Source organism: Anopheles nili, chromosome 2 (genome assembly GCF_943737925.1).
Source record: "Anopheles nili chromosome 2, idAnoNiliSN_F5_01, whole genome shotgun sequence".
NCBI lineage: Eukaryota > Metazoa > Arthropoda > Insecta > Diptera > Culicidae > Anopheles > Anopheles nili.
Genome location: NC_071291.1, coordinates 43,400,697 through 43,411,917, shown reverse-complemented (window position 1 = coordinate 43,411,917; position 11,221 = coordinate 43,400,697).

Below are 11,221 nucleotides of genomic sequence, written 5' to 3'. Positions count from 1 at the left end.
CAGGGTGGTTTGCAATTACTGAAACCGTTCGGCACCACACCGACAGGCTACCGCCATCGGTGGCATTGCTGCGCGCTGGTTGACTTATTAAATCGTGCCTTTTTTTCCTGGTTTTTCCCCTGCAAAATGGCGTAAGAAAGAACGCATGGAAATACTTTCCATCTCCACACCCACACCAACCATCACATTCTCGTCGCCGAGGGCCCTCGCGGGCTGGGCGGAATGCAAATAATCACGTACCGAAATGTTAGCCCAACTTCTGCCGACAACTTATCACGCCACCCACCCACACACACACACACTCCGCCCGTTCTCGATGAAAGCGAGCATTCTTCCGCCAGCCTTGGTGGCTTGGTTTCGGTGCAACTTTTTTGCAACCGACTCGTCGACATCCTTCCGAGCGCCAGACGAACCCCAAAACGCAAAGGAAATAGTTTCGCTAAGAATGAAAAATGTCGATCGTTGTGCGCGGCTCGAGAGTTTCACCAACCGACATGAATCTCATCTGCAATGGCACGTCCTTTGAGATGTGGCGGAGAAATACTGCCGGCCCTGTGTATGAGTGTGGGTGGGGTTCTTTTTTATCATCTCCAGCAGCCGGCGAAGGGCTGCAAGAATGTTTTGAAACGGAGATATTTTCGTTCTTTCTTTCAGCTTGTTTTTATCCATTTTAATTTATGCTGTAAAATATGTATCAAGATGTATGCTGAACTTCCATAACGCCCTTCGTGGGGCCTGTGGAAATTTCTCCAGCACATTTAAGCCACCCTCTGACAGCCATCCGTGCTCTTTTGCCCTAACGAGCGGCCCAGGAGCACCGGTTTCACTGATACCCCAGCTTCTACGGTGCTAAAATACCCGGTCCAGAGAGCAGCCTAAATTATGCAACACAAATGCCCGTCGTTGCCCCCGGAAGACGACGAGACTGCATTACGTTAATGGTTAAAGATTATTCCCGGTGAAAGTTTAATTGTCTGCCCGGCAAAGGACCGGAGTGCCACATCTCGCGCGCCGTCATTCCGAGCATGGCCCACTGCTCACACAGTCGTGTTTGGCACGAAAATGCCTCCCCGTGCGCAGTGCAGTACGATGTGGAACGGATCCTTTTACAACCCAACTTTTGTGCGAGCGGAACACGTGACACAGGTTGCTCCCGTTCTAGCCAACCTCGGGTTGTGCCGAAAGACATACGAAGGAGAGGAGTGTGAGGTAGAATTTCCACGTGGGTGGAGAAAAAAAAAGAAAAACCTTCCAATGGCAACGGATTAATGAAGATGAGATAAATAAAACGAAAGCCTGAAGCACGGCGAACACGATGATGGCGAGAAAGAAAGTGTGTGGTACGCTCTAATTACGACCCCTCACGATTTAACGATTATTAGAGGAAGACAATTTGCGCCGATGCCGTGTAACGCAACCAAAAGTCGAGCATTCCCGCCCACCTAACAAGTCCGCTGCAGCAGTCCGTGTGTCTCCAGCGTGCCCTGGCCCAGCATTCAGGTCGGGCGAATTTCCACGAACGTAAAAGAGGAGCTGACGTTTAATTAAGATTATGGGGTGTTGTCTTACATGGTGCGCGTGTGGGCGTGCGTTGTTCCCCGAAGGGACGAAGGTACACCAGTGCTGCTGCCCGGAGGTGTGTACCGAAGAAGGTTCCCCATGAAAGCTAAACGACTGTTGGTGACTTTTGACAGTTCCACGTGTAGAGAACTTCGGACGGACCAGATTTCAGGCGCCGGGAAAATGGCGTGGCCCTTCGCCACAAAAGAGACGCCCCCATCACTGTGCGATGGAGGCGCCCGAATTCCAGCGACCATATATCACCTCCTGCTAGAGAAACCTCCTCGGTATGCGACCGCTCTTTGGGGAGCCTTCGAAGACGGTCCACATTTCCCAGAAGGTCAAACGGTGTGTGATGGTGTGTGGTTCTGACAACTCGCTACCCGGGGAACTTTGTGGCAGCAAAAAGAACACGTCTGCAAATCAAGATCACGGTTCCATTTTTATTTGCTCACAAATTAATTACATTTTCCAGCAGAGCTTTTTGGCTGTTCTAAATTTATCGCACCAAAGCCGATTGCTATCAACCGTACCTACGGTTGCAGCTTCGATGGTTGATTCTTTCTTGTTTTTTTGTTTGCTGTTGTGCCTGCTCGTTTCGTCCGAATCGTCCTGAGAGCTCATTACCACACCGAATGCCCAAAATGTTTACGCTTCGGTGGAGCTTTTCATGAAAGTAAAAAAAAAACACTACCGCGGCGCGACGAAGCAACTAAGCGCCACTCGTTCCGGCGTCACGTGCAGCAGTGAATATTTTGGAAGTGAATACCTTCCAAAGCACCGAGCTCAAGCTGTTGGGCCGACGTAAAATGCCAACGCCGCTCCAACATAAATGCCAACGACTGCCAACAGCAACGCGCAGCTCGAACGAAACCCATTCCACGAAACATCACGCCGAAGGGATAAACTTTTCACCGAACACCATCACAACCGCACCATCGTATATCGAATGGGAAGCGACGTGAGGAAAATTTTATCCCATTTCCATTAGAACGCCCGCTGGCAAGAAGTCTTAAAATAACGCAACGAGAGGAAGCGAGAGAGAGAGAGAGATCAGAAGCTTATTTTGGCTTCAATTGAATTACTTGCATTTATTTATTACTGTCCCGTCCGACGAGGGGCTAAAACACTAGATAAATAACCGAGGCTGCATTCGGAAAAGCCACGAAACGTCTGGCCTTCTGAGAGGATGCCAGTTAACGTAACTAAGCTCGCACAGCAGAAGGAGCTTTCGACGAGCGGCCTGTCCCTGCGGGTGGCATTCCTGGCTCATTTACTTCACCGTGGTCCAAAACGACGTCAAAGTCAAAGTGGCATCACTCGTTTACGCAAATCCAACGCGAAGAGCACCGGCACCACAAAACTTTCCGGTACGATTGCATACGAAATAAGTTTGCCCGGTCGAATGCGAGTCCTTCTTCGTTTAACGGCTTGCCGAGGCTCGCGCTTTTCCGCTGCATTTTTTGGCATTCTCGTTCCGTTACGCCCCACCGCGGGTATGGCCAACGATTGCCCACGCTCTGCCGAATGATTGTTTGCCGGAATGTATTTTAATCAAAATATGCAGATTTTATTCGAACCCAAAACCCGCACCCTACGCGACCTTCAAGGCGTGCTGCTTGTTTATTTATGTTTGTGCCATCCCACGCGGGAGGAGGTTGGCCAAATTGAACTAACAAAAAAAAGGAGGAAATAAAAAAAAGCAAGCCACTGAAATACAAGCCGAATGCGTTTGCATTTCAAAATCCCGAACCACCGCCAAAGCTTTACGCCGTTTCTTCTCGCTTCGGTTAGAGTGGCAAAACTTTAAGCTTGTTTTTTCTCTTGCTTTAATTTTACTTAAAACTTTGCAACGCCCACTCGGGCAGTTGAAGGTAGGATTAAAGAAATATTTCACCCCGTAATTTATCTCTCTTGCACTGGCACCGGCCGATGCGACAAACCACACTCTGGTGTGCCTAATAGAACGCGCGGCGCAAGGACGAAGCTTAAGATAAAATTCATAATCCAGCTAGGAGTCATTTTTATGTAAATGCCACCAGGAAATAACACAATTTTCCGCACACAGCTCTCGTAGCGCGGAGCGTCGGGCTGCAAAGCTACCGAATTCTAATCCTCTTTGCACAAGCGAAACGAAGGAAACAGCCCCAGTTCTTCCCGGGAGCAGCTTATCGGAACACGAAACGAAACAAGCAGAAAATATCAGCTTGCCCCAAACCAACGCCACCCGAAACAAGGGAAAAAAGCGTGTTGTTGTTTTCATTCAGCCAAAACACCCTCACCCCACGATCGATCCACATTTTCCTCCCCCATTCCGAAGGCAGAACGCGTTGTGCCGCTGTCGCTAGTGGACCCTGGGCGGTTCGAAGATGGAAAGTAAATCGTGTTATCATGTCACCATCGACCGGCGTCAAATGTCTAGACGTGATGGCGCACGGCAACCATTCGATGGATGAAATCCCACCCACAACCACAGCCTGATGGCTTTGGGGGTGAAACATCCCTCGGTAAGAAATGGTTGCCCACCCCCAAAAGGACCATGATCTTCTAGATGCTGGCGCCAGAAGGTAGTAAATGATGCTCACTGACCTAGTTCGATATTGCGCAGAGAGGAGAGCGAAGACTGAGCGATTGATCGGTACTATCGGTGGGGTATTTATTATTTTCTCTCAATGGGTGGCGTTGTTTTATTGTGTGTGAAAAACGAGCGAGTGAGCACAGGGCGATTTTCGGGGTGACCTAGAATACGAACGAGCACTGATTTATGGTGGCAGAGTTTTCATATTTCGAGACACAATAACATGATTTGCTTCAAGCAATTTACTACATTTGGAATTTGTAAAATGCTTTACTCATTTACGAATTATTTTAGTTGAAAGCGGTTAACTACACCGAATACGGCTGTGTCGAAATACCATCTACTAGGACAAACTAAGCTTGATGCCATTTTTCAACTCAGAACAAAAAGGGAAGCGATCATCACAAGTCGAGGAAGCTTCAAATTATTAAACACATTACTACTCAATGAAATTAGGCTATAAGTTAAACTGTCGAACAACCCACTCACCTGAAACCACTCTAATGTGTATATAAAATAAAGTGGAATATACAAAAAGGTTGCAAATAAAAATAATAGCTCAAATAAAATGACTTTCGTCGGTTTCTTCTTGCCAACCTACGCGTCACAAATTATTGTTCTTGTGTTCGTCCCAAGTCCCTCGAGAATGGAACGTTCATTTACAACCTTGCGCAATCAAACGGTGAACCCCACAATCAGGACCTTACGGGTGGTTTCCGGCAAAATGTGCTTTTTAATTATAGCTCCTGCAACACGAACTGGAGCAGCCGCAGCGAGCGGGCGTGACGTTGACGCATGATCATTAAACACCGCAGCGGACCACGCTTCCGGAAGCGATCCAGCGAACTCAGGTGGAACCGACTGCCGGTGACACACACGCGCGGGCGCACACCAACAACCCAAGGTATATGCGAGCAGAACCACGATTTAGCTCGTGGCAATAATGGATGCAAGGTGCAGGATGAGGCATGCAAACAGCCAAAAAAAAACACACAGCGCGCTAGCTAGGATGATAAATTATTCCGGCTAACAACATGCCCTTGCGAACCGCAACGCTAACCCATTTTCGTACCATTTCCTCACGCCAAAGCGCTCATTCTTCCTTGCTTCTTTACGACGGTGACCGAAACGCTCAAAATTTGGACACCCTAGAAGCACCTCGAGAACTGGTGGGTTCAAGAACTGGGTTCGGTGCCAGAGTGTGACAACTAATTGGCCGTCTTGGTGCACATGTGGGTGTGCGGAGTGTTATCGTTAAGCACACCGCAGGATACGATCAACAGCCAAAGGAGGACGAAGGACCAATGAGACGAGCGAACAAAAAATTGCTCTTTGGTACTGCAAGGTCAACCGCGTGAAAAGAAAAACGCGAGACAAAAACGACGTCACCAACCTGATCTTGAAAAGATAATCAAACACTCTGTCAGCCAGCGCAGAAGAGGCGGTCAGCTAACGCGACCGCACCACCGTTCGCGGTCGTTGAGGTGTGATAAATCACCCGAGGCGGATTTCACCCGGAGAATAGCCTCCCTGATGAGGCGTCGCACCGTTTGCGTCAATCGCTGCACGCGTACGTAACCGACACGCCGCCGTGAGAGGGAGACAAAAAAAAGTGGGTAAAAAATAAACTAAACTAATTCCTAACAAAAATCCCCACCACATCGTCGTCTGCTGGGGGAGACTTTTCGGTTTTCCCCGCTTCAAGATGACAAATCAGCTCCGTATGCCGTGGGGCTAACGTCACCTCCAACAAGTGCAGCTGAATGCTGAACAGGCCACTCATCATCATCAGCGGGCTCCAAAGGACGCTGTGTCGATCCGTTGTTAATTTTCTGTAACTAATTACAAACCGGGTCCGCCCATCGCTGCCATCGGGTTACAGCAATTCGCGCTCTCTTGAAAGGCACGTACGAGCACACATCCACACGCATTCCGGGTGCTCGTGATTGATAGGATGCCTGATCCTGAGTCCAGAAGACCCCAACGTCGACTTATCGTCGCTCCATACGAAATGTACAGAGCTTTTCCCACCCAAAACCGCTAGGACACCCCCGGCAGCAGTGACAATGGTCCGATGAGGATGCGCACACGACGCATGTGTGCTTGGCGTTCGCCACGATGCAGCCAGTTGCAGTCACTTTCAAACAAAGCAATTATCTTTTCATTTTCAAGTCCTTAATCAAATTAGATGCGGCTGTTGTTGCACTGCTGCCTGGACGTCAGGACGGCTGGGGCAGGCGACCGTACGTTCATTATCGCGGGCATTTCCGTGCTGTCAGTCGGCCAGGCAGGCAGATGTGACGAGTTTTCCGCGGCCATCATCAACGAAGCGCATGTGGTGCAGGCACGATAAGGCAACTCAAGTTGTGCGCCTTTTTTTTGTTGTTGTACCATTTTCCTGCCCGTACTATCTCACCATAGCACCGATCGGTGTACTCAGACCGCTGCCAGTGTGAAACGTGTGTGGAGTGACTTTGGTTTTGCTTGTGGCACCAACGCACCAACGGAACACTACGGGGGCTACATCGTCCTTGCATGGTATTGGAATTTAATTGATTTTCGTTCCACGAATGTGTAACAAAGTTGGGTGTCATCGAAACGGGAACAATAGGAAGCTACGGAAAGGGTTTCGCTTGGGAGCAGGGTATCGGATGATGTTCTGCAATACTATGCCGTTTTCCGAGAACTCCCTTCTCCGAAGCTCGAGCGTCATCGACTGCAGGGGCAAAATCGAGCCGTTCCGCGACAATATGGCGTATCCGGGATGGATCTGAAATTTGCCTCGAGTCGGACGCGCTTTTGTTCACATGACCTGAGGGAAACAGTGTTGCTCGCACACCTGGCTTTGAAGGATTACGATGTTGAGCGAATCGAAATTTTCATTTCTGCTGCTATACGAGATATCCCGTGATTGCACTAGTAAGAGCTCTTTAAAATGGTTCGAGTAAAAAATGAGAACCTATCACCGCAGGGAACCGAACATTGTAGTTTTTCTCATCCAAAAGCAAGTCCTATGCTTTTATTTTCATACGAAATGCAATCGATCGCCATTATTGAAATTAAATTTCCACTAAACCCCTTGCTTTCATGATACCCGCTCACGATAGTGTGCATAAGTTCATAACATTTCCACCAATTCCACGAATAAAAGCACCCTCAGGCACATGGACCGGAAATAATTGCAATCCGATATTTGCTCGGCAACGCGCGTCGGCCTTAAAAATGCAACTCAATTTCAATAAATAAAATTAGTCCCCATCCGATAAGCGAAACGGTGGGTTTCCAATGATACATCGCGCAAACACACACACATACACACTCACCTTCCACCGTGGCTTCCGGCAACCGGGACCGCTGCAAAAGGACCGCTGTTTTGCATTTTCATATTGATTAGCCCGATCTTTCGGATTTGCTTTGCCGGCGGCTTCCGTTCCGTTTGCATCGATCGGCCCTACAACCCCACACCGGTGGCACACGTTCGCTTTCCATTTTCCAATCATTTCCGATAAGCGAGAGCGCAAAGGAGAGAAAAAAATTAACTTCCTTTTTCCTGCCACCGCCGTGGGTGAAATTGCGTTTGATCACTTTTCTACTCGTCGTTCGAAGCTAACCTCCGGATCGTCGGTACAGCGCCTGGTTGCCGGAAAATGTCGCCTTCGCGGGGGCGACAGAGTTTCCGAGTTCGATTTTTCCCATGCCTGAAACGACATCGTTTTCGTTTCATTATGCTCCCTTCTGGCCCGTAGGCGAATTACCCTGCGATGGATTCGCTTACATCTCGACGACGAAGCCGATTGCGAAGAAGCAAGAGAGTGGAAAAGTGAGAAGAAAAAAAAAGCTCCACCAGTGCTATTCTTAAACTTTCATCCATTACGTTTGCTCACGCTCCTCGACATATCTATGGCCTGGGATGATGAAAAGGCGCTCACAGGCTGCCAAAGGCTTGCAGCAAAGCAGGTCATCGCAACGGCATCAACACAATAACCAGCACACAAAACCGAGCCAAAGTAGAGGTCTCGGCCAAACGGCAAACTAGCGCTCATTTTGCTTCTGCCCTGTCCCAGTTCGAAGCCCTTTCGCTGGCTCGGTGCATTATTTATCGGTCTTCCGGGAATGGTGCACCAGTGGCGCCTCCATCCAGCGACAGCTTCCTTCTGAAATCCGGCATGAATGCAACGGTTCAAAAGCTTCTCGGTACGAGTCAACTGAAACACACACACACCCAAACACAACCGTAGAGTCCTTTTTCTCCTTTCACGTTTACTTTGTGCTCTTTTCTATCGCACCGTGGACTATTTTCATGGAATTAAATTTACATGGTTGAATGGGTTTCTGTTCCGCATTGACAGTGCGCGTGGAACGATTCCGGACCGAACCCGAGCGCCGAACTGTCAAAATGGGAAGGAAAATTGTTTTTCTTCTACGCCACCTCTCTCAAGCTGTCGAAGCCCTTTGCCGATCACAGGATATTCTTTTGATTGCCCCGCGCCACTAAATGCGGTCCTATATTTGCTGCAATGCGAGAACAAACTCCTGCAAACAGCAACAACAACAAACGCGAATGGAAAAGAAAGCGAGCTCGTCGGCATCGGTGTACCAGCGGGAAATGCCAAAAAATTGGAAAAACCGAACGCGAGCGCTCCTGCCCAAAAAAAAAGCTCGTTGTCGGAAGAACTGGCTGAGTATGGTCTGATTCGAGTGTTTGTTGCTCTCTCAAGCAATCATTGCGATTCGTAGCACTGCCGCCGAAAGGCCGCTTCGCTATCCCATTATTGTCTTACGGACCCCGGGGTCCGTATTACTTTTGCTCGTTCCGGGAGGGATGTATTGAATTTTCTTTCAACACAGCCCAGGACGATCATATTTGGTGCCTATTTGACAGGAGCAAAAGCAAAGAGCTTTAGCCAATAAAATGTTTGCATTTGTGAAAAGCAATCGTCCTTCCGGTCCGTAAACATAATAAAATGTGCGCAATATGGCTCCGCAAAACCAATGGAAACACAATTCCGCGCGTGGTATTTGATGATGAACGTCAATGCTACGTTGTGGGTTGTTTTGTCGCTTACAACCGCTGCCGTCATACCAGCCCATTTTCACTATAAATTCTCTTGCAAAAGGTTAAAATGAAACTAGGTCCAATGTCGTCGCGGTCGACGTACGCAGAGTCAAGTGCATCGTCACGACGAAGCCGAGAAGAACGCGTGCGTCACTCCAACTCGAAGGATGGAACGGCTTGATTTGAAATGGTGAAACCAACGCCATCGGTATGCAAAATCTCACCCGAGCTGACGTACGTCGCGGGAATTAGTACTCGATCACGACATCGGCTACTGGTGCTGGTGGACATCGATTCAACTCGACCTCAAAAATCAAGTGGACACAGCAAACGTCATTCGAACGTCCTGCTACAAACCGCAAGACGACACCATTCGTCCACTTGCAATCGAGAGCACGATTCGCGAGCCAACTGAAGGATCGGCACTAAGTGAGATCGATTTAATTAACCACACACACCGCTGGTCCACGGACATCGCGAGGTCACACGGCGGACGTGTCCGTCAACCCTTCACGAGGACGACGACGACGACGACGACTGTTTGACATGTTGCCCCCTTTGGTGCCATGTTGATAATGGCATTCAGCTTCAGCCCTCCAGGAAGCACAACGGATCAGCTCCATCTGGTGTTTGACTTGCATCTGGCTCCGTCGTCATTCCAGTCATTTCAGAAACAGCTACAGCAGCCGTTTGCTCCCCACACCGAGTTTGAACAACTCCCATTGGTCTCCTAAGACCTCTCGGAACCGACCGGTAGACGACAGTGTGCTCCATAATTCACACCCCTCAGAAGCCGTAGTACGCCTTGAGTCCGCGGGAGCAGAATGCAATCAAAACTTTTTCAATTTTGCACACCTCCAGCCGGCGACACAGGCATTTGTCGAGAGCAAGCGACCAAACTGGAGCCCAAAATCTTCGATCCACCAGCTCGTCCCACGTTGGGTTGGGGAGGATATCGAAAAACTTTGACGAACCAAACGTGTGTGCGTGTCTACGAAACCGTAATGAAATTGCATCTGCACGAAGGGCACATGCCGTGTCGAAGGGAATGTTGGCTTCATTTTACGCTCAGTCAAGTGCATCTAGTCGCCGGGGAATGATAAATATTCATCACAGCAGCAGCCCACGATGCATGCCGATCTACCGATCTGTGGGTGTGCACGTGCAAGGATACACGAGTTACACCTGAACCTACCCGGGTGGTGTCGTTGGTGAATGACCGTCAACCCAACGGCCCTAGCAGATGTGGCGATAAGAACGTTGCTCCGGTGCTCGGTGGCCGATGTTTTCCGGGTGAAGATCATCAGTTTCCGGCACACGGTGTGCTCGATAAAAAAACCCCACACACCCGAACGCGCGCGCGCAACGCATCAATCAAACAATTTTGATCGAAACAATAAACACCCGCGCTCATTCGTCGAGACGGATGGAATTCAATAACGGCGGGCCAGAAGCGATCAATCAAAGATGGTTCCACAGCCGAAGAAAATAACAACAAAAATTGTACTATTAGCCAAAACACCATTGAGGTGGCTTGCACAGCCATCAAACAAAAGCACGCAACACTTCACGATCGTACGATGGCAATCGATCGATAAACTCGCTCACTTCACACACACTCATCGCTCATTGGGGTCGTGAGGCTCGTCTTAATTCCTCCTCAACGTGTGGTTTGTCGTGTCATCGTGCTTCATCTTGCGCGTTCTTGACAGAAGAAGGAAAGAAAACATTACTCCAGAGAGCCGCATAGAAATAACTCCACAAACTTGAGCAAACAAATTGAAACGAAACGATTAGGCCATTTGAAGATTTGAAGGGCTCTATTGTTCAAGGATGTTGCTTTTTTTTTCGGTTGGTACAGAGCACAAAAAGCACACGCACACCCACTCGTCATCAATTCCCACAGGGTCGAATTGAAAATATTTTGTACCTCTCGTATCATGCCGTAGATAACCTGCCTTGATTTGGAGGCTTACACTATGTTAACCCGCTTCTTTTGCGTCAATTTTTTTTTGTTCTTTTCATAC